Here is a 25,679-nt window from a genome sequence, read left to right on the forward strand (position 1 = left end):
ATAGGCTACACACCACCTCAGACAACCAGCCTAAACAGGCATTTTCATCTGTCCATTTTACAGACAAATAAATCTGCCATCAATGGCAGTAACTTTCACTATTCTTGAACATGCAGGTTTCACTTCCAGATCTATGGCTGTATGAAGCAGCAGTAAACATAGGATAACAGCCCCCTTTTGACTAATGCACATACCCTAATTCACATGCATCTCTGAATTGTGGTATGGCAGCGGCGGCCCTCCCATTAGGGCGTTAGGGGCTGCGCTCCACTTGTAATTGCAAAACAAAACATGCTTGTGATAAAAAAAAGTAACCATTTTAATTTAAATATTATACCATTAATGGATTTTGTTTTAAATGTGTCCCTGGTTCGATTTCAGGCTGTATCCCATCCAGCTGTGATTATGAGTCCCATAGGGCGGTGCACAATTGGCCCAGCGTTGGCCGGGGTAGGCTGTCATTGTAAATAATATTTTTTTTTCTTAACTGACTTGCCTAGTTAAATAAAGGTTAAATAAAAAATAGGCTGTCTTGTTGCGCTCAAATGTTTGCTCTAGTCTTCCTCCCAATATTTATCTCGCACCATATGGCTTACTTCTGCACGACTAGATCTGCTCTATCAGGTACAGATGGCGCTAATTGTAATTAACTTGTAAATAAATAATCATAACAGTCATGGAAGCCTGAGAACTGATAATCCAGACCTCTACATCCAACTAACTAGAACACTAGCTAGAACCTTCTCATGGCGGATCTTGTAGGACAAAAAAAGCAAGACTGTGGCTTATTGTTTTCCCCCATGTTGTTCATCAGGCTCTAATGTAGCTAGGTGACAGGGCGACATGTTGTGTACTACAATTGTATTAAACCGGGTGTATCACAAAGCATGATCAAATGAATTAGGCAGCTACAGTAATTTTGAGAAACATAAATATTTGTTTTGTTTATTTTATTACATTATTTTTTTTATTTTATATAATTAACCAGTCGATCTACCATTGATAAGCAGCTAGCTAGTTGGTAGCTTGCTAGCTCCCATGCCAATTTCATGTCTTTCAAAACTAATATCTGACTAACTCTGAAATTTGAAGTTATTTCAAAATGAAAGTTAACTGGCTAGTGCCACATGCTTTGTGACATTGTTAGCTAGTTAGATGTGTGTTCACTTATTGCATTTGCATGGTTGTTGCGTTCTACCTAGTGCACTCATTCGCTGGCTGCTCGTTCTAAACAGTAAATAGTATAATCTAATCTGTTCAAAACAGTGGCAGAATGTGCCGCATGTGAACATTTGGTTTTTGACAAGCAAAAGTGAAATAGGTGTATTTATGCTGTTGTTCAAATGCACAGGTTTCTTTGAGAAGATGCATAAAGCAACTACCAGTAGTTCAAAAACTTGGCATCATATTTCTGTCATGCTGCTTTGTTGACAACTCCAACCACCTGGTGCCCTGGGTATTCAGCCAATCAGCGGCCTTCACTGATGTATGGCAAATTTCAAAATGCATAAAAACAAACTGCAGATATGTACACAGAGGAAATCATGAATAAGGTCGCGTGAACCTGCCAGTACCAAGTAGAAAAAGCGGGTTTTTTGCAATTCGTTCCAGTCATTGGCAGCAGAGAACTGTAAGGAAAGGCGGCCAAAGGAGGAATTGGCTTTGGGGGTGACCAGTGAAATATACCTGCTGGAGCGCGTGCTACGTGTGGGTGCTGCTATGGTGACCTGTGAGCTGAGAATAGGCGGGCCTTTACCTAGCAGAGACTTATAGATGACCTGGAGCCAGTGGGTTTGGCGACGAATATGAAGCGAAGGCCAGCCAACGAGAGCGTACAGGTCGCAGTGGTGGGAAGTATATGGGGCTTTGGTGACAAAACGGATGGCACTGTGATAGACTGCATCCAATTTGCTGAGTAGAGTGTTGGAGGCTATTTTGTAAATGACATCGCCGAAGTCAAGGATCGGTAGGATAGTACGTTTTACGAGGGTATGTTTGGCAGCGTGAGTGAAGGATGCTTTGTTGCGAAATAGGAACCCGATTCTAGATTTAATTTTGGATTGGAGATGCTTAATGTGAGTCTGGAAGGAGAGTTTACAGTCTAACCAGACACCTAGGTATTTGTAGTTGTCCACATATTCTAAGTCTGAACCGTCAAGATGTAGTGATGCTGGACAAGCGGGCAGGTGCGGGCAGCGATCGGTTGAAGAGCATGCATTTAGTTTTACTTGCATTTAAGAGCAGTTGGAGGCCACAGAAGGAGAGTTGTATGGCATTGAAGCTCATCTGGAGGTTAGTTAACACAGTGTCCAAAGAAGGGCCAGAAGTATACAGAATGGTGTTGTCTGCTATCTATGTTCTGTCAAAAATGCTATCAACTTTGACTGACGTGTGTTGTGTGAGGCAATGCATTTTACTTTTGACACTCTCACCACTCAGGTTTTTGATGCCAATCTCTCTACACTCTGATGTAGACAGACTAGAAGTCTCGTATTATTGGCGAGTGTGAACTTAAAAACATCAATCATCATAGATATTGGTGTCTAAATGCTGATATGTGTTATTTTTGTATGGATAACTCCGCATAATTGCAGCAGTCTGGCTAGGACAGGCACAGGAAAATGGACTAGAACATTCCATGGAATGCACTTGTGTCCTCAACAGTTATTCTTATTATGTGTTTCATGTGTACACACCAAACACGCTGATCGGGGTGCCCACAGCCTACTCCTTGACTAGAGTTTGAGTCAGTTTCAGTTTCACAGTAAATGATTCTGAGGAAGAGAGTATCAGTCTCACTGTTAACCTATTTTTAAATTGCTCATAATACAAATGTTAAGATGACATGAAATGTTACGTGATGGACTCTAATATCTGGAACCTTTTCTTAGACTATTTTTGTTTATGTATGTAGTTCTCAACATTTCTTTGCATAATTGCTCTTGGGGGCATAAACTGCCAGAGGAATGTTTATTCCATAAATGGTGCCATCGTTTTTTTTTTTTATAGCCGGTGTGTGTTCCTTGAGAAAGGCAACAGTCAAGATCTGCTGTTGGTCTTATATCTATAATAAGAGCTTCTATCACTAAGGCAACAACTGCATGTTTAGCAGTCGAGATGAGATGGCAGTATGGCATTATCCTAATTAACATGTGGGAGCGGAAGATGGTGAGCGAGCCTATTATTACAGCCTGTCCCATGGGAGTTAAGCCATCCACAACCACCTACCCTCTCTCTGACCCCCCATGTATCCTGGTGTGATGAGTAGGCCTAATGTAAGAACGGGGTCACTGCATGCCTAACCACACCCCTTTAGCACTACCACTGGAGGACAAGAACGTGATGTGGGGGGGCAGGGTCAGTTCCACTGCTAGACTGGGGATTTGAAATTCTCACCTTATGTATAGTACTTTCAATCATATGACTTCTATCTTTGGTTTTTGTAGAAAGGCAAACAGCCTGTCTTAAGGCATCCACACGCTTCCCAAACGAAACAGTTCGGAAGAGTTCATCCACTGAAGTAGCTAGCAAGTTTACTAGATACAGTTGAAGTCGGAAGTTTACATACACTTAGGTTGGAGTCATTAACTTGTTTTTCAACCACTCCACAAATTTCTTGTCAACAAACTATAGTTTTGGGAAGTCAGTTAGGACATCTACTTTGTGCATGACACAACTCATTTTTCCAACAATTGTTTACAGACAGATTATTTCACTTAGAATTCACGGTCACAATTCCAGTGGGTCAGAAGTTTACATACACTAAGTTGACTGTGCATTTAAACAGCTTGGAAAATTCCAGAAAATTGTCATGGCTTTAGAAGGCAAACAGCCTGTCTTAAACATGCGTACTATTGTTTGTACAGATGAACGTGGTACCTTCAGGCGTTTGGAAATTGCTCCCAAGGATGAACCAGACTTGTGGAGGTCTACAATTTTTTTTCTGGGGTCTTGGCTGATTTATTTTCATTTTCCCATGATGTCAAGCAAAGAGGCACTGAGTTTGAAGGTAGGCCTTGAAATACATCCACAGGTACACCTCCAATTGACTCAAATGATGTCAATTAGCCTATTAACCTCTTGAGGATACCGTAGGATAGGGGGCGCCACAGCGCATTTTGAAAAAAAATCGTTCCCATTTTCAACGGCCTACTAATCAAACTCAGAAGATAGGGCATGCATATACTTATTATATATGGATAGAAAACACTCTAAAGTTTCTAAAACTGTTTGAATGGTGTCTGTGAGTATAACAGAACTCAAATGGCAGTCAAAACCCCGAGACCGATTGAAACAGGAAGTGGAATTCTGAATTGTGGACTTGACTTCTCATCTTTCCTTATTAATCACACCGTTAACCATGGTTCAGTGAGCACTTCCTATTGCTTCCACTAGATGTCGCCAGTCCTTTCACAGTGGTTTGAGCCTTATAGAGTCAAAACTCAGTGAATGACACGAGTTTGAAATTGGTCACAGGGGATGGGCCATCACCATTATGACGCCGGCGGCCATGTCTGCCCCCACCTTTGGATACGGTTTTAAAGGCCATGACATCATCCCCCTCGAATCTTATTGGCTCTCTTGGTGTTAGAGGCCCTGAAGATTTATTTTATACAACGTTTGACATGTTTGAACGAACCTACATGCGCGAGCATTGCATTCATTCTGAACTTCAGAGCTGCGCTTCGAGAGAGCCATAGGACGCGCTACCAACATCAGGCTAATGGAACGTGAAGTATGGACTTTTTGACCGAAAATACATCTGTTGTGGACCTGGGATGCTTTCTGATGAAGACAACTAAAGGTAGGCGATTATTGACAATATTATAGAAGATAAGACGTGACATGAGATTCTTTCCAAGATGGCGCCGAGCTCTGTATATTAGCTAATTTTCTGAGTATCGCATCTCCTTTTATCGCAAAGTGTGATTACCCAGTAAAGTTAAAACCTCTTGAGGATACCGTAGGATAGGGGGCGCCACAGCGCATTTTGAAAAAAAATCGTTCCCATTTTCAACGGCCTACTAATCAAACTCAGAAGATAGGGCATGCATATACTTATTATATATGGATAGAAAACACTCTAAAGTTTCTAAAACTGTTTGAATGGTGTCTGTGAGTATAACAGAACTCAAATGGCAGTCAAAACCCCGAGACCGATTGAAACAGGAAGTGGAATTCTGAATTGTGGACTTGACTTCTCATCTTTCCTTATTAATCACACCGTTAACCATGGTTCAGTGAGCACTTCCTATTGCTTCCACTAGATGTCGCCAGTCCTTTCACAGTGGTTTGAGCCTTATAGAGTCAAAACTCAGTGAATGACACGAGTTTGAAATTGGTCACAGGGGATGGGCCATCACCATTATGACGCCGGCGGCCATGTCTGCCCCCACCTTTGGATACGGTTTTAAAGGCCATGACATCATCCCCCTCGAATCTTATTGGCTCTCTTGGTGTTAGAGGCCCTGAAGATTTATTTTATACAACGTTTGACATGTTTGAACGAACCTACATGCGCGAGCATTGCTTTTATTATGAACTTCAGAGCTGCGCTTGGAGAGAGCCATAGGACGCGCTACCAACATCAGGCTAATGGAACGTGAAGTATGGACTTTTTGACCGAAAATACATCTGTTGTGGACCTGGGATGCTTTCTGATGAAGACAACTAAAGGTAGGCGATTATTGACAATATTATAGAAGATAAGACGTGACATGAGATTCTTTCCAAGATGGCGCCGAGCTCTGTATATTAGCTAATTTTCTGAGTATCGCATCTCCTTTTATCGCAAAGTGTGATTACCCAGTAAAGTTAATTTAAAATCTGGTATGACGGGTGTTCTCAAGAGATATTCATCTATAAATGTTAGATTGACAATATACATTTAAAAAATCGTTATAGTATAGCAATTTAGGGAAATGTAGCATTGTTTACCGGGACGGTTTTGAGGGGAAATTATGTAGTCAACGTCAGACAGAGATGTAAAATGCTGTTTTTATATATAAATATGACCTTTATTGAACAAAAGAATGCATGCATTGTATAACATGATGTCCTAGGGGTGCCATCTGATGAAGTTTGTAAAAGGTTAGTGCTGCATTTAGCTGTTTTTTGATTATATGTGATGCAAGTGGTTGGTCGGAAAATGGCTATGAAGCTGCTTTTTACGATGGACTCATCTAATATAATCTAATGATTTGCTTTTCCTGTAAAACCTTTTTGAAATCGGACGACGTGGGTCGATTCAGGAGAGGTGTATCTATAAAAAAAAAAAAAAAAATTTTGTTTATTTTTTTTAATTTTTAAATTATGATATTTTTTTAATGCTAATTGGCGATATGATTTTTCGCTGGATTTTGATCCCGCTAACGGGATCAGACGCTGAAGAGGTTTTAAACACCATGGGACCACGCCGTCAGACCGCTCAGGAAAGAGATTGTTCATCTCTAGGAGACAGAACACTACTTTGGTGCGAGAAGTGTTCCTGGCACAACACCTCCCTGACCTCCCTATAGGCTGTCTCATCGTTGTCTGTGATCAAGCCTACCACTGTTGTCGTCAGCGAAGTCAATGATGGTGTTGGAGTTAGAGGTCGACCGATTAATCGGAATGGCCGATTTAATTAGGGCCGATTTCAAGTTTTCATAACAATCGGTAGTCGGTATTTTTGGCCACGATTTGCCGAATATTTTTTTTTTATTCATTTTTTTACACCATTATTTAACTAGGCAAGTCAGATTAAGAACACATTCTTATTTTCAATGACGGCCTAGGAACGGGGGTTAACTGCCTTGTTCAGGGGGGATTCGGGGATTCATTTTTGCGACCTTCCGGTTACTAGTCCAACGCTTTAACCACCTGCCTTACATTGCACTCCACGAGGAGCCTGCATGCAAGGCTGACTACCTGTTACGCGAGGGCAGCAAGAAGCCAAGGTAAGTTTCTAGTTAGCATTAAACTTACCTTATAAAAAACTATCAATCTTAACATAATCACTAGTTAACTACACATGGTTGATGATATTACTAGTTTATCTAACGTGTCCTGCGTTGCATATAATCGATGCGGTGCCTGTTAATTTCTCATCGAATCACAGCCTACTTCGACAACCGGGTGATGGTTTAACAATCGCATTTGCGAAAAAAGCACTGTCGTTGCACCAATGTACCTAACCATAAACATCAATGCCTTTCTTTAAAATCAATACACAAGTATATATTTTTAAAGCTGCATATTTAGTTAATATTGCCTGCTAACTTGAATTTGTGTCACTTCTCTAGCATTCCGTTCAAGCAGTCAGGGTATATACAGCAGTTTGGGCCGCCTGGCTCATTGCGGACTGTGTGAAGTCCATTTATTCCTAACAAAGGCCGTAATTAATTTGCCTGAATTGTACATAATTATGACATAACATTGAAGGTTGTGCAATGTAACAGGAATATTTAGACTTAGGAATGCCACCCGTTAGATAAAATACGGAACGGTTCCGTATTTCACTGAAATAATAAACATTTAGTTTTCGAAATGATAGTTTCCGGATTCGACCATATTAATGACCAAAGGCTCGTATTTCTGTGTGTTATTATGTTATAATTAAGTCTATGATTTGATATTTGATAGAGCAGTCTGACTGAGCGATGGTAGGCAGCAGTAGGCTCGTAAGCATGCATTCAAACAGCACCTTCGTGCGTTTGCCAGCAGCTCTTCGCAATTCTTCAAGCATTGTGTTGTTTATGACTTCAAGCCTATCAACTCCCAAGATTAGGCTGGTGTTACCGATGTGAAATGGCTAGCTAGTTAGCGGGTGCACGCTAATAGCGTTTCAAACGTCACTCGCTCTGAGACTTGGAGTAGTTGTTCCCCTTGCTCTACATGGGTAACGCTGCTTCGAGGGTGGCCGTTGTCGATGTGTTCCTGGTTCGAGCCCAGGTAGGAGCGAGGAGAGGGACGGAAGCTATACTGTTACACTGGCAATACTAAAGTGCCTATAAGATTATCCAATAGTCAAAGGTGTAGTCATTTAGGTAGGTTACCTTCACTTTCTTGGGCACAGGGACTATGGTGATCTGCTTGAAACATGTAGGTATTACAGACTCGGTCAGGGAGAGGTTGAAAATGTCGGTGAAGACACTTGCTAGTTGGTGCATGCATGCTTTGCGTACACGTCCTGGTAATCCGTCTGGGCCTTGTGAATTTTGACCTGTTTAAAGATCTTGCTCACATCGGCTACATCCGGAACAGCTGGTGCTCAAATGTATGCTTCAGTGTTGCTTGCCTTGAATGCATTTAGCTTGTCTGGTGTCTTGTGTCACTGGGCAGCTCGCGGCTGGGTTTCCATTTTGTAGTCCGTAATAGTTTGCAAGCCCTGCTACATCCAATGAGTGTCAGAGCCGGTGTAGTAGGATTCAGTCTTAGTTTTGTATTGATGCTTTGCCTGTTTGGTGGTTCGTTTGAGGGCATAGCGCAATTTCTTATATGCACCCTGATTAGTGTCCCGCTCCTTGAAAGCGGCAGCTCTAGCCTTTCACTCGTTGCAAATGTTGCCTGTAATCCATGGCTTCTGGTTGGGGTATGTACTAGGGATGCATTTTTGTCAGATACCGATATATACAATATTTTCCTTGCCAAAAAAACTATACCGATATTTTAATCATTCTAGTACAGTTAAATAGTTGAAATACACACACACACACACACTGACCAAAAAGTTATTTTGTCCATATTACTAGTAAAACATAATCAAAACCTATTTCTTTCACTTACTTGTTGTGCTGTTTTGTTGCTAATTTGTTCAGTCTCAACCAGAATTTAATCATACAGTACATGTCAAGCCTTGAAGTTTCAGCTCTGTCTGTCTGTGGCCTCTCCTCCTCGGTGTGCACTGTTTTTTGTGTCCTTTTCCATTTTGTCCAGCTGTAAACCCTGTTTGTTGTCTGCATCGAAGTAGCGGTCCTTGTACCTAGCATCGAGCATGGCAGCGACACCGTAAAGTGGCTCCGAGAGAATGCCACTGAATCGCTTGTTTATAGCCTCAAGTACTTTTGCAAGTTTTAACCCCACGTTCTGTGTCGGCAGTTTTGTTGAGCAGGCGTTTCAATGCCATTACTGATAGTATAACATCTGCTGCAGATGTAGTTGATTAGCTTATTTCTCGAGTGAGTTGTTCGAACGGAGCTAGGAGTGTATTCGTGTTCTCAAATGCCATTGAAGTGGCAGCAGCGGTATGAGAACCAGCACATTCTTGAGCATGCAATACGGCTTTCCTCAGTATGAAATCCTCATCAACTCACTGTGCTGTCAGACTCAGCATGCTCATGGGACTGACAGTCAGTCGTGTCAGTCATGAAGCTAATAGCAGTGACCCCCATAGCAAGTAGCTCAGGGATATGCGTTTCAACAATACTTTGTAACTCCAGTAGGGCAACATCTGAAAAATAGCGCCTACTTGGCAGTGTGTACCGGGGCTTGAGGTGCTCGGTCAGTCAGCAAAAGCCAACATCATCCACGACAGAGAACGGTTGATTGTCAAGAGCAATGAATTTCATTATCTTGGTGTTAATGGATTTCGCCTTTGAGGTGTCTCGTTGAAATTTTCTTACTCTTTCAAATGACTGCTCGATTTGAACTTTTTTAGTTGTTGGAAGTGCGTGCTTAGTGTTTTTCTGCTTTTCTGTGTAGCACTGTATTTTTCTTGTCATATACCTACGTTATATAGGTATGCACGTCAGCTTTGACATAGGTTTTGCACATCGCCATTAAACTTAACATCGGGCCGATGCCGACGTTGGCATTTTTAGCTAATATCACCCGATTCCGATATGCTTATCGATTAAAAAAAAAATAATAATAATTATATTGCACATCCCTAATATGTACGTACGGTCACTGTGGGGAAGATGTCGTCAATGCACTTATTGATGAAGCCTCTGATTGAGGTAGTATACTCCTCAATACCATTGGATGACTTCTTGAGTTTGAGGAAAGTGTATACTGGCTGCAGCATCTCAAAATGGACAAACGGTACTATTGCTGCTTTTTCCTCATTCTTCAAGCGAAGGTCTTTTAATGGAACTTTTTTTTACTTTTCATCTGAACTTTGTGCCCGCACTTTGTGCATTTGGATTACTGGACTAAATGCGCCAATTTCAACTGAGGTTTTTGGACATAAAGATGAACTTTATTGAACAAAACACACATTTATTGTCTAACATGGAGTCTTGGGAGTGCCATCCGGTGAAGATCATCAAAGGTTAGTGATTAATTGTAACGCTATTTCTGACTTTTGTGACACAATGGCTGTATGGTTTCTGTGGCTAGGCGCTGACCTAACAATCACATGGTGTGCTTTCGCCGTAAAGCCTTTTTGAAATCGGACACTGTGGCTGGATTAACAAGAAGTTTATCTTTAAAATGGTGTATAATACTTGTATGTTTGAGGAATTTTAATTATGAGATTTCTGTTGTTTGAACTTGGCGCTCTGCAATTTCACTTGCTGTTGACGAGGTGGGACGCTCATGTCCCGAACAATCCCAGAGAGGTTAAGGGAGTATGCGAGTGCACTAGCTGAGGCGCCAGCAGTACTGAAGCATGCTGATTCCTTTACCTGATTAGATCAGTAAGGATTTTACCCCGCTTATTGCTAGCAATTAAATCTTCTTTGAACATCATTGGCATAAGGGCTGGGAATTGCCAGGGATGATACGATATTATCACAATACGATATGTATTGCTATTCTCACGCTTATCTCGATTTCTATATGTATTGCAATTCGTTACTGATTTTTGTGTTTCGATGTTCCAAACATTTTGCTCACCTGTCCGCTGCAGAAGGACAAGAGAGCCATAAGAAAAGTTTTGATCAGTCATGGAAATAAAAGTGCTGAAAACAAATTGGCTCCCTATTTATAAAGAAGATGGAGAAAAGGCTATGAAGGAAAAATACTGTTTTGGTGCAGGTATAGCGAACTAGCGCAAAAATAGTATTTGATATTGTCAATACGATATATTGTCAGAAATAATATCCTGACATGTATCTGTATAGATTCCCCCCCATCACTACCGTAAATTCCGGACTATAAGCCGCAACTTTTTCCCCACGCTTTTAACCTCGCTGCTTAAACAATGACGTGGCTAATATATGGATTTTTCCCGCTTTCAAATTTGTGGGTCCTGACAGCGTGGAGCATTGTCAAAAAATCCACTATCATCAACGGGTTTCGAAAGGCTGGACTGCTGCGTGTTGAAGAGGGCTCAGCGGGGGATTTGCCTCCGGATGAAAGTGACGAGAGCGACAATGAAAACGATCCAATATCAGATGAAGCAATTCTGAGGCTATTCAACTCCGACACTGAAGGAGATGACTTCAGTTGTTTCAGTGCACAGGAGGAGGAAGATAGTGACCAATGACTTTCTTGGTAGGCTGCTGTTTACTGCACATTTTTTATTTTTTGTTACATGCCGTGTTTTGTTAAAGCCTATTTATTTTTGTTACAAGCCGTGTTTCGTTAAAGCCTGTGTAACGTTCATTTGTTTCAATGTACCGGTAGGCACCTGCGGCTTATAGACATGTGCGGCTTATTTATGTTCAAAATAATACTTTTTTTTAAATTCAGTGGGTGCGGCTTATATTCAGGTGCGCTTAATAGTCCGGAAATTACGGTAATTGATATGTTTACTTAGTCTCCATAGCGAATCAAAGCAAGAGGCACCCAATCATGTTATATTTCTACCCCCACGGTGAAATGCAACACTAGTCTAACCATATGGTGAGTCAGAGCCAACAGTGTTCCTTCTCTTTGCAGACACATGTTTATCCTGTAAAACAAGTATGAAATGAACCTTCCAATGATTAGAAGAGTCAGTAGCGCCACAGCTCTCTCTATATGGGAAAGAGATTTTCAAGGAGAAGGACTGCTTAACAGACTGGGCTTGTCTGTCCCTGACTGTCTACCTCAACTCTGTGAGGAGAACGTCACCTGGCACAGATCAGTCCCCTGATAGAGGACATAGCTTTGTGTGATGCCAACAACAGACAGATGGCTACCGACCAGCCATCTATTGCCCATCCATACAGATGGCACCTGCCTGTATACTGCCTGCGTCTACGTTCAGTACAGTAAAACACGGGCTGTACTGTAGAGCACACAATGAGTTAATGAGAATGGCGATGGCGTTTGTTCGTTCACACAACTCAACAATAGTTCCTCCTGTGTCTGCATGCCACAGAGGCCTTTGTCAGCAGTTTCCTTTCCAGGCCACTGTATCAGCACCTATGATTAGGAGCCAACACCAGAATTACTTTCCCTGGCCTACCTCGACCTGCCGGACAGACTGGGAGGGAGAGCTGAGCCATTGTTTTAATACTGAGCAGGCAACACCAGCATGATACGGGGAACATTGTGTGAGGCAGACGGGACAAGGCTTGAGGAAGCGCCCCAGGTGGAAGTGTATGTAACATGAGATCGGCCAGTCAAAGCACTGTTTGTTCAAACGTAGGGCCTGGTTCTGTTGCTCCTTCATCTGAGAAGCTGCTTCAGCCAACAAACTAGAGGCAGTTAAAATGGAAATATTTTTCTAGGGGTTATTTTTCATGTGGAGGTATAACCATGCCACCGAGATACATCTCTGCAGTCTTTGACAGAGGTTCTCTGCTGGCATAACCAAGGGCCTTTTTGTTGTAAAAGAGCAGGAATCCTTGTGATTTGTTAGGTAAGAATCCCCAGCTGTGTGGAGAAAGGTCAAAATGAGAGGCGAATCGCCTCGTTGGGAAGAACGTATCGAGAATTGTAAAGAGTTCTTACCAAACAGTAGGCCTACTGCGTCTGTCCTGGAGCAGCTGGTCAAATTGTTGCAATTACACATTATGAATTGCTATAAAATTCGCAGTTTTATCAAACGGACCATAGCATAATTAATGATCTCTCTCCATTCCACTATCTAGTATGTCCTGAGTATCCAAAAATAAGTATAATTTCGGATTTAATTTCATCCCTAAAAGTTCGTGGTCCATACATAAGTCATTTTACAAAGACAATTACGTGGCTGAGTGATGAGAGTATTAAGTCTCCTTTAGTGCACTGTAATAGCTCTAGCTATGTAGCCTCCTCTGTATCTAAAAGTGTTCTAAAAACCAACCACAGGGAACATCCCCTCACACAAACTGCTGCTACTGTAGTCATACGTTTTCAAATACTTTCATAGCTTCTTTAGACTGCAAAAAAAGTATAGAAGACAGGCTTTCTTGATATGAAACTCAGGTGGAGAGGAGGGTTCCCCAGATGGCCTACACCTGCTGTCAGTTTTGGTATAGTAGAGAAGCAGCAATAGAGGCAGGTGCAGGGTGCATTCCATGGTGCAGTGTCTGCCAACTCCTCTAGCTATTGGCTGTCCTAAAAGTCGCTAGAAGTCGCTAAATGACATGATCACCTAATTTGCATAATTGGCCATGTGCATGTTATTGTGATGGACACAGTAGGTGAGAGGAATAACGTCGTGGGAGAGACAAAAAGTGAGTAAAAAACACCCTAAATATGTTTAGAACTACAAATGAACTTTCTTCTGTCGATTCTTGTTTTTATGTCACAATTCCGAACCCTCCTCCTGGGCTTGGGACCGGCAAAAGTGACCCAAAAGAGACTCTGGCGACCCAAAAGAGACTCTGGCGGAGTTACTTAGTTTTTTATTTAATGAAATGTTTTTGTTTTTTAGTTTTCTTAATTTCGTTTGGTTTTTAACCTTTACATTTTACCTTATGGTCCACTTAGAAACCTACAAGTCACAGTAAAACATGAACATTTTAACCATAACATTTTTTACTTTTTTTGTTGTTGTGTACAATCTACATTAACCTCTTACATCTAGACGTTCCGCTAGCGGAACACCTGCTCCAATATCCAATGATGGGCGTGGCGCGAAATACAAACTCCTCTAAAATCCGAAAACTTCAATTTTTCAAACATGACTATTTTACAGCATTTTAAAGACAAGACTCTCGTTAATCTAACCACACTGTCCAATTTCAAAAAGGCTTTACAGCGAAAGCAAAACATTAGATTATGTCAGCAGAGTACCCAGCCAGAAATAATCAGACACCCATTTTTCAAGCTAGCATATAATGTCACAAAAAACAAAACCACAGCTAAATGCAGCACTAACCTTTGATGATCTTCATCAGATGACAACCCTAGGACATTATGTTATACAATGCATGCATGTTTTGTTCAATCAAGTTCATATTTATATCAAAAAACAGCTTTTTTACATTAGCATGTGACGTTCAGAACTAGCATACCCCCCGCAAACATCCGGTGAATTTACTAAATTACTCACGATAAACGTTCACAAAAAACATAACAATTATTTTAAGAATTATAGATACAGAACTCCTCTATGCACTCGATATGAAAGCACATTTTGCAATATTCTCAGTAGATAGCCCAGCCATCACGGCTAGCCATTTAGACACCGACCAAGTTTAGCCCTGACCAAACTCCGATTTACTATTAGAAAAGTTTGATTACCTTTGGTGTTCTTCGTCAGAATGCACTCCCAGGACTTCTACTTCAATAACAAATGTTGGTTTGGTTCAAAATAATCCATAATTATATCCAAACAGCGGCGTTTTGTTCGTGCGTTCAAGACACTATCCGAAGTGTAAATAAGGGTCACGAGCATGGCGCATTTCGTGACAAAAGATTTCTAAATATTCCATTACCGTACTTCGAAGCATGTCAACCGCTGTTTAAAATCAATTTTTATGCCATTTTTCTCATAAAAAAGCGATAATATTCCCACCGGGAATCTGCGTTTAGGTAAACAGACGAAAGAAAACAAAGCATTCGGTCGACTCGGGCATGCGCCTGAGTCTCACAGTACTGTAACCAGCCACTATCCAAACGCGCTACTTTTTTTCAGCCAGAGCCTGCAAAGCCACGATTCAGCTTTTTGCCGCCTTCTGAGAGCCCATGGGAGCCGTAGGAAGTGTCACGTAACAGCAGACATCCTCTGTAATGGATAGAGATAATCAAGAAGGGCAAGAAATTGTCAGACAGGGCACTTCCTGCATGGAATCTTCTCAGGTTTTGGCCTCCCAAATGAGTTCTGTTATACTCACAGACAAACTCACAAACTTTGGAGTGTTTTCTATCCAAAGCTAATAATTATATGCATATTCTAGTTTCTGGGCAGGAGTAATAATCAGATTAAATCGGGTATGTTTTTTATTCGGCTGTGAAAATACTGCCCCCTAGCCATAACAGGTTAACAATCTAAATTGACCAAAATAGACAATAGAAAAAACTGTCAATGGCTATGTGAGAAAATTATGGTAACTAGTCTGGCCCTAATTCAGGTTAAGTGTTTTTTTTTTTATGTAAGCCAGCAGCGGCTTCCCATATGCGCGATTCTTTTGCAGTCTGTACGCCGAGGGGTGAACATCTCCTGCTCTGACTGCAGCTGGGAGGGACTGCTGCTCGAGGACTGGGCCACCTGTGAGTGCTTTGGGACGGGGCCCACGGCAGTACCGCTGCTCGTTGAGAAGAGTAAGAACGATACGTGCTTTCACGTCAGTCTCCAATAACACTAGAAAAAGTTGCTAGATTTGTCGCTAGTCGCTTTTTTGAAAATGTGTTGCTAGAGGGGTCTGAATACTCGCTAAATATAGTGACAAAGTCGCTAAATTGGCAACACTGGCATGGTGCCTTTGCCGGGGGTATTATAGAAAGGAGATAGGAATCCAATGAATGAAGGAATGTATAACACGCCACCCAGCAGACTGTTGATCAATTGCGTTCACGTTATCATGCTGCGTCATGCGCTTGCTAAGCTAATCGTCACGCAATCCCTTCTAGATCAAATCAAAATTTATTTTTATATAGCCCTTCGTACATCAGCTGATATTCTCAAAGTGCTGTACAGAAACCCAGCCTAAAACCCCAAACAGCAAGCAAAGCATGTGAAAGAAGCACGGTGGCTAGGAAAAACTCCCTAGGAAAAACTCCCTAGAAAGGCCAAAAACCTAGGAAGAAACCTAGAGAGGAACCAGGCTATGAGGGGTGGCCAGTCCTCTTCTGGCTGTGCAGGGTGGATATTATAACAGAACATGGTCAAAATGTTAAAATGTTCATAAATGACCAGCATGGTCAAATAATAATAATCATATTAGTTGTCGAGGGTGCAACAAGCACGTCCGGTGAACAGGTCAGGGTTCCATAGCCGCAGGCAGAACAGTTGAAACTGGAGCAGCAGCACGGCCAGGTGGACTGGGGACAGCAAGGAGTCATCATACCAGGTAGTCCTGAGGCATGGTCCTAGGGCTCAGGTCCTCCGAGAGAAAGACAGAAAGAGAGAAAGAGAGAATTAGAGAGAGCATATTTAAATACACACAGGACACCGGATAAGACAAGAGAAATACTCCAGATGTAACAGACTGACCCTAGCCCCCCGACACATAAACTACTGCAGCAAAAATACTGGAGGCTGAGACAGGAGGGATCAGAAGACACTGTGGCCCCATCCGATGATACCCCCGGACAGGGCCAAACAGGCAGGATATAACCCCACCCACTTTGCCAAAGCACAGCCCCCACACCACTAGAGGGATGTCTCCAACCACCAACTTACCGTCCTAAGACAAGGCCGAGTATAGCCCACAACGATCTCCGCCATGGCACAACCCAAGGGGGGGGCGCCAACCCAGACAGGAAGACCACGTCAGTGACTCAACCCACTCAAGTGACGCACCCCTCCCATGGACGGCATGGAAGAACACCAGTAGGCCAGTGACTCATCCTCTGTAAAAGGGTTAGAGGCAGAGAATCCCAGTGGAAAGAGGGGAACCGGCAAGGCAGAGACAGCAAGGGCGGTTCGTTGCTCCAGCCTTTCCGTTCACCTTCACACTCCTGGGCCAGACTATACTTAATCATAGGACCTACTGAAGAGATAAGTCTTCAGTAAAGACTTAAAGGTTGAGACTGAGTCTGCGTCTCTCACATTGGTAGGCAGACCATTCCATAAAAATGGAGCTCTATAGGAGAAAGCCCTACCTCCAGGCGTTTGCTTAGAAATTCTAGGGACAATTAGGAGATCTGCGTCTTGTGACCGTAGCGTACGTGTAGGTATGTACGGCAGGACCAAATCGGAAAGATAGGTAGGAGCAAGCCCATGTAATGCTTTGTAGGTTAGCAGTAAAACCTTGAAATCAGCCCTTGCCTTAACAGGAAGCCAGTGTAGGGAGGCTAACACTGGAGTAATATGATAACATTTTTTGGTTCTAGTCAGGATTCTAGCAGCCGTATTTAGCACTAACTGAAGTTTATTTAGTGCTTTATCCGGGTAGCCGGAAAGTAGAGCATTGCAGTAGTCCAGCCTAGAAGTAACAAAAGCATGGATTAATTTTTCTGCGTCATTTTTGGACAGAAAATTTCTGATTTTTGCAATGTTACGTAGATGGAAAAAAGCTGTCCTTGAAACAGTCTTGATATGTTCTTCAAAAGAGAGATCAGGGTCCAGAGTAACGCCGAGGTCCTTCACAGTTTTATTTGAGACGACTGTACAACCATCCAGATTAATTGTCAGATTCAACAGAAGATCTCTTTGTTTCTTGGGACCTAGAACAAGCATCTCTGTTTTGTCCGAGTTTAAAAGTAGAAAGTTTGCAGCCATCCACTTCTTCATGTCTGAAACACAGGCTTCTAGCGAGGGCAATTTTGGGGCTTCACCATGTTTCATTGAAATGTACAGCTGTGTGTCGTCCGCATAGCAGTGAAATTTAACATTATGTTTTCGAATGACATCCCCAAGAGGTAAAATATATAGTGAAAACAATAGTGGTCCTAAAACGGAACCTTGAGGAACACCGAAATTTACAATTGATTTGTCAGAGGACAAACCATTCACAGAGACAAACTGATATCTTTCCGACAGATAAGATCTAAACCAGGCCAGAACTTGTCCATGTAGACCAATTTGGGTTTCCAATCTCTCCAAAAGAATGTGGTGATCGATGGTATCAAAAGCGGCACTAAGATCTAGGAGCACGAGGAAAGATGCACGAGGACAGATGTTGAGAAACGTGCCTATTTTCCTCAAGTACGCAATGTCACAATTCCAAAGCTATACGATACTAAAGGTAGCCAGTTAATTATCTCACATCTCTGAAAATATTTGTAATGTTGTACTTCTTGTTGATGAAATTTGGGTTATTTGGTTTTTGAGCTAGCGCCCAATAGACTCCCATTCACTCCTTGAACGAAAGCGCTCCTTGTCCCAGAATCGCCCAGAATGCACCACGTGGCCCATTGACGTAACATTGCAATGTTTCCCATCTTCTCAAAAGTATATTTGCGTTGCAAATGTTAGACTTCCTCTCTGAGGCACATCGATCTACAGGTTGAACATGGTTAGATTGTAGACTCCTAAATCAATAGTGCCGTTTGTTTAGGCTATTTTGCTGCTTACTAGTTTCGTTACATGGTAATATTGTCTTTGGTATTATTTTGTGTTGGTATGTTTGCTTGCTAGCAAGCCAGAGAGCATTGCATTGTGGATTTTGTAGTCGACTTGAGCTGCAACAGATTTCCAGTGATTTTTTTCCCCATGTTGCTGCCAACCTTATTATAATGCCAAAATGAAACATTTGTTCACAAATAATATTGTTCTCCCATATTAAAGGAATTAGTGGTTTTGGGTGTTCTAGTATGTGTTGCCTCATGGAATAATGGATGTGCTGCACTTTACTCTGGACAGTTAAATTGTTGTGTGGGTGACTTGGAAACTGTACTACTCTGGCCTGGCCTCCACATTGCCACTTTTGCTTAATGGCAACCAACTCCTGCTGTTGTCTTGATTATTACTACACTCATCAGGTCTCTAGCACCATCCTGTTGGTTAGCGCTGCTCTCCTCCACTGTCTCTGGTAGCCTTAATCACAGGCTTTCACCTCTGAGGGAGACGAGGCATCTGCAAACATACATGATGACAGGCTCACTGTTATGGAGACTGCATGACTCACTGAAATGCATCACCACCTGACAGGCTGAAAGAGAGCTACTGCTTGTTGATGCTAGTCTGATTTAATTGGCTGTTTGATCAAGGAGAACAAAACTGTGTTTGAAACCAAGTAGTGTGTGATTATGCAAAAGTCTGCCTTGTATATCCAAGCAATATCTCCTTTGCATGGTGTGTCTTTTCACATTTTTATTTTAATATGTAATCCTTTAAAATCTGTGGAACATAATTCTGGATTACAGCATATCTCCCTTGCCTGCCTATGTAAAATGAATGTATGTCAGCAGCAATATAAATGAGGACACCTGTTGTAACTGATGCTTTGTTGCCCCAGCAGGTGATGCCTCCCTCTAACTCCCCAAGGACAAGGCTATATTTACCTAAATCTATTATCATCTGATCAATCACCTTCTCCTCGGGCTCGGATTCCAGATGCACACTGGATGCAGTATAACCCAGTATTACCAACCGTCTGACTCAGCTCTTTTCCCCCTGCCTGTGTCCTGCCTGCAATGGATCATACCTCTCTTTGGCCCATGAGAGGAGACAGGGCCTGAGCCCTTACTCTGAGATAGAGCCTTATGGCATCTGACCCAGGTCTACTGTACCCCTCCTGTCCTGGCAGACTTCTGGTGCTCCTTCAGGATCCCTATGCTGACCTGTCCAGGCAGATTTCCGGTGCTCCATCATGATCCCAATGAGCTGGGTGACAGCTGTTCCTTTATTCATTCATTGTACTAATTTTAATTGAAATTAATGACCCAGTGGCACACCCCCACATTCTTAGTAATACCAAAGCGTTATTAGACGTCCATTAGATGTTAGATTACCAGTGACCCATTTTTCAGAATGATGAATGTGGCTTAGTCTCAGCCTTCCCTTTCACGCTGTACAGCATCTCTGTTGAGAATTTAGAGCTGGGGAAATTCAGTGCTTGCAAATGTTGTATCTGTTAATGAGGCAAACCGTGACTGTAAATCTTAAGAAATGAAGATGTTTCTTCATTGCTTGCTTCAGTGTTATGGCCAAGGGAAAATCGTTTCTGCTATGTATAATCATAATAGTTTTTGCAACATATTAGGTTATACCCTCGCAGACAATGTCAGCAGTTTGGAAAGTGTACCTGCAATATTAGGCTTTACTGCAGAGGGACTTTGCTTCAGGTTACTGTGACGTTTCCTGTGCTTTCTGGGAAAAAGACAATGCCTTTTGGAGATTCTCTTTCCTTCATGCCTCACTTGCTGTTACAGTGAATGTACCGACATATCATTCCACAACTATCTCGCAGTCTGTCTCCTGACTCTCCTCCTCACCGGATGCCTGCCTATAACGGTGACACTTGAAACTAATTGTGCATTTTATAGTCCATTTGTGGAATTCACACGTGTTGATCTACGGTTGGCCTATTCCCATTTTAAACTTTTAGCTGAAAAAGGATCTGTTGGGATTATTTTACTTTGAATATCTTTAATTTGCAGGATTTTTCTTATATAATATCTGTCTAGACCAGTACAAAATGGAGACTAACATGCCCTAGTTTTGCAGATGTTCTCCTAAAGTTGCCTAGAATGGGTCATTAGTTCTATCTTGAGTAAGGACAGTGCTCAAAGTCTCATGTTCCCAATTTTATCATGGATATCTGGAAACTTGTTGGACCTACACTGCACCTTTTCAGTGGTGAACAATATTGGGTAACTGAGTGTCAAAACAACTCATGTTCTACTACAATTTCCCACCACCTCTCTGTGAACTTTGCTTGTATTTCACATGCTTGTATTGAATGTGGTGTGTGTGTGTGTGTGTGTGTGTGTGTGTGTGTGTGTGTGTGTGTGTGTGTGTGTCACCAAAAGGTAAATAGATCAACGTGTCTATAGTTTCATCATGTCACCCTTCAGTATCGCAAGATAAGATGGGTCTATTCCATCAGGCGCCCTTGTTATGCTTGGGTGGGTGGGTATCCAGATTGTCATACCGTCCTTGTGCCATACCTGGATATTCGGTAATACCAGCATTGAACACAAAGGAAGCTGTTTTCAAACTCCACTGATATTCTGTAATCCGAAGGTTAGCAATGCTAACAAGTACATGTATAATCCCATAGAGAATGCTAACTAAATGTTTCTGACCTAAACTATACAAGTAACTCAAATGCTACTCAGTTTGCTCTATGCACAAACCAAATATGAGCCAGTAGGGGATTCTCTGCTGTTACCAAGTGCATGCTTGATTTTGGAAGAAGCTAACCGCTTAGCTAGATAGCTAACTAAGCTCAGCAAAAAAAGAAACGTCCTCTCACTGTCAACTGCGTTTATTTTCAGCAAACTTAACATGTGTAAGTATTTGTATGAACATAACAAGATTCAACAACTGACATAAACTGAACAAGTTCAACAGACATGTGACTAACAGAAATTGAATAATGTGTCCCTGAACAAGGGGGGGGGGGGGGGGGGGGGTCAAAAAAGTAACAGTCAGTATCTGGTGTGGCCACAAGCTGCATTAAGTACTGCAGTGCATCTCCTACTCAAGTACTGCACCAGATTTGCCAATTCGTGCTGTGAGATGTTACCCCACTCTTCCACCAAGGCACCTGCAAGTTCCCGGACATTTCTGGGGGGAATGGCCCTAGCCCTTACCCTCCAATCCAACAGGTCCCAGACGTGCTCAATGGGATTGAGATCCGGGCTCTTCGCTGGCCGTGGCAGAACGCTGACATTCCTGTCTTGCAGGAAATCACACACAGAACGAGCAGTCATGCTGGTGTCAGAGTCGGTAGAACGGCCTCTTTAGTGTCCTAAGTTATCATAACTGTGACCTTAATTTCCTACCGTCTGCAAGCTGTTAGTGTCTTAACCTGTTGAGGACAGACGTTCCGCTAGCGGAACCACGTTCTGCCTGCGGAACCCCTAGCTAACAGCCAATGGCATCGCATGGCGCAAAATACAAAACCAACTAAAATACCACAATTCAATTTTCTCAAACAATCAACTATTTTACACCATTTTAAAGATAAGACTCGTTAATCTAACCACATTGTCCGATTTCAAAAAGGCTTTACAGCGAAAGCAAAACATTAGATTGTGTTAGGAGAGTACATAGAAACAAATAATCACACAGCCATTTTCCAATCAAGCATATATGTCACATAAACCCAAACCACAGCTAAATGCAGCACTAACCTTTGATCTTCATCAGATGACACTCCTAGGACATTATGCTATACAATACATGCATGTTTTGTTCAATCAAGATCATATTTATATCAAAAAACAGCTTTTTACATTAGCATGTGATGTTCAGAACTAGCATACCCACTGAAAACTTCCGGTGAATTTACTAAATTACTCATGATAAACGTTCACAAAATACATAACAATTATTAAGAATTATAGATACAGAACTCCTTTATGCAATCGCTATGTCCGATTTTAAAATAGCTTTTCGGCGAAAGCACATTTAGCAAGATTCTGAGTACATAGCTCGGCCATCACTGCTAGCTATTTTCACATCCACCAACTTCGGGGTCACCTAAACTCAGAAGTACTATTAGAAAAATTGGATTACCTTTGCTGTTCTTCGTCAGAATGCACTCCCAGGACTTCTACTTCTACCACAAATGTTTTGGTTCAAAATAATCCATAGTTATATCCAAATACCTCGTCTCCCCTGCGTTCAGGTCACTATCCGAAGGGTATGTCGCGAGCGCATTTCGTGACAAAATAATTCAAAATATTCCATTACCGTACTTCGAAGCATGTCAAACGCTGTTTAAATCCATTTTTATGCTATTTTTCTCGTAAAATAGCGATAATATTCCAACCGGGCAACGTTGTATTCATTCAAAGGCTGAAAGAAAAAAATGGAGAAGTCTCGTGAATGCGCATCTCAGTCTCACTGTCCCCAGGCTGACCACTTATAAACTCTGCTGCTGTACTTTGCCCAGAGACAGCAGACACCCCATTCCACTTTCTGGTGGCTTTAGAGAGCCAATGGAAGCCTTAGAAAGTGTCACATTACAGCACAGATGCTGTAATGTCGATAGAGATGCAACAGAAGGACAACAAATTGTCAGACAGGGCACTTCCTGTATGGAATCTTCTCAGGTTTTGGCCTGCCATATGAGTTCTGTTATACTCAGACACCATTCAAACTGTTTAGAAACTTTAGTGTTTTCTATCCAAATCTACTAACTATATGCATATTCTAGTTTCTGGGCAGGAGTAGTAACCAGATTAAATCGGGTACATTTTTTATCCGGCTGTGAAAATACTGCCCCCTATCCCAAAGTAGTTAACGACCGTTCCACTGGTGCATGTTCATTAATTGTTTATGGTTCATTGAACAGGCATGGGAAACAGTGTTTAAACGAATTATTTCCTTTTTTGCTGAGTTTAGCTACTAAATTAGCAAACCAAATGCACAACTGCAGAGCATTTAGCACATTAAGGACAGTTGGCAAACATTTAGTTGTGAATTCCATACTGTAACTAGATTACCTGGCACGTGCTGCACAACAGTGCAGCACACTCACTGACACGTGACTGGGGACTACCGTAAACTTCATAGTAATGTGACAGATTAAATGAACGCAATGTTCTTTGTCTCCTAATGTATTGCACAAGTTAACTGCAGGTGTTTACTTAAAATATTCAAATGTATTTAAAAACTCCAAAGAAATAGTTTCAACGGTATTGAAAAACCATCTTATGGCTTTTTACAAATACCCCAGTATATACAATGTTTTTTTTATTTCACCTTTATTTAACCAGTTAGGCTAGTTGAGAACAACTTCTCATTTACAACTGTGACCTGGCCAAGATAAAGAAAAGCAGTTCGACACATACAACACAGTGACACAAAGAATAAACAAACATGCAGTCAATAATACAATAGAAAAAGTCTATATACAGTGTGTGCAAATGAGGTAGGATAAGGGAGGTAAGGCAATAAATAGGCCATGGTGGCGAAGTAATTACAATATAGCAATTAATCACTGGAATGGTAGATGTGCAGAAGATGAATGTGCAAGTAGATATACTGGGGTGCAAAGGAGCAAGATTAAATAAATAAATACAGTAGGTAGGATGGGCTATTTACAGATGAGCTATGTACAGGTGCAGTGATCTGTGAGCTGCTCTGACAGCTGGTGCTTAAAGCTAGTGAGGGAGGTCTCCAGCTTCAGAGATTTTTGCAGTTCGTTCCAGTCATTGGCAGCAGAGAACTGGAAGGAAAGGCGGCCAAAGGAGGAACTGGCTTTGGGGGTGACCAGTGAGATATAACTGCTGGAGCGCGTGCTACAGGTGGGTGCTGCTATGGTGACCAGTGACCTGAGATAAGGCGGGGCTTTACCTAGCAGGGACTTGTAGATGACCTGGAGCCAGTGGGTTTGGCGACGAGTATGAAGCGAGGGCCAGCCAACGAGAGCGTACAGGTCGCAGTGGTGGGTAGTATATGGGGCTTTGGTGACAAAACGGATGGCACTGTGATAGACTGCATCCAATTTGTTGAGTAGTGTTGGAGGCTATTTTGTAAATTACATCGCTGAAGTCGAGGATCGGTAGGATGGTCAGTTTTACGAGGGTATGTTTGACAGCATGAGTGAAGGATGCTTTGTTGCGAAATAGGAAGCCGATTCTAGGTTTAATTTTGGATTGGAGATGCTTAATGTGAGTCTGGAAGGAGAGTTTACAGTCTAACCAGACACCTAGGTATTTGTAGTTGTCCACATATTCAAAGTCTGAACCGTCCAGAGTAGTGATGCTGGACGTGGGCAGGCGAGCAGCGATCGGTTGAAGAGCATGAATTTAGTTTTGCTTGCATTTAAGAGCAGTTGGAGGCCACAGAAGGAGAGTTGTATGGCATTGAAGCTCGTCTGGAGGGTAGTTAACAGTGTCCAAAGAAGGGCCAGTGGTATACATTATGATGTCGTCTGTCTAGAGGTGGATCAAAGAATCACCAGCAGCAAGCGCGACATCATTGATGTATACAGAGAAGAGAGTCGGCCTGAGAATTGAACTCGTTCTGAGAAGTAATTGGTGAACCAGGCGAGGCAATCATTTGAGAAACCAAGGCTGTTGAGTCTGCCGATAAGAATGTGGTGATTGACAGAGTCGAAAGCCTTGGCCAGGTCGATGAATACGGCTACACAATAATGTCTCTTATCGATGGCGGTTATGATATTGTTTAGGACCTTGAGCATGGCTGAGGTGCACCCATTACCAGCTCTGAAACCAGATTGCATAGCGGAGAAGGTACGGTGGGATTTGAAATGGTCGGTAATCTGTTTGTTAACTTGGCTTTCGAAGACCTTAGAAAGGCAGGGTAGGATAGATATAGGTCTGTAGCAGTTTGGGTCTAGAGCGTCTCCCCCTTTGAAGAGGGCAGCTTTCCAATCTTTGGGAATCTCAGACGATACGAAAGAGAGGTTGAACAGGCTGGTAATGGGGGTTGCAATTTTGGCAGATCATTTTAGAAAGAGAGGGTCCAGATTGTCTAGCCCGGCTGATTTGTAGGGGTCCAGATTTTGCAGCTCTTTCAGAACATCAGAACATTTGGGTGAAGGAGAAATGGGGGAGGCTTGGGTGAGTTGCTGTGGGGGGTGCAGGGCTGTTGATCGGTATAGGGGTAGCCAGGTGGAAAGCATGGCCAGCTGTAGAAAAATGCTTATTGA

At 42.2% G+C, this 25,679-nt stretch overlaps 1 protein-coding gene across 4 annotated transcripts in view; it reads left to right on the forward strand.

Moving 5' to 3' along the window:
* LOC106613071 (glycerophosphodiester phosphodiesterase domain-containing protein 5) overlaps positions 1-25,679 on the forward strand; it is a 109,367-nt gene that overhangs the window by 741 nt on the left and 82,947 nt on the right. The gene's annotated exons all lie outside the window — the stretch shown is intronic.

Source organism: Salmo salar, chromosome 09 (assembly GCF_965601325.2).
Source record: "Salmo salar chromosome 09, fSalSal1, whole genome shotgun sequence".
NCBI lineage: Eukaryota > Metazoa > Chordata > Actinopteri > Salmoniformes > Salmonidae > Salmo > Salmo salar.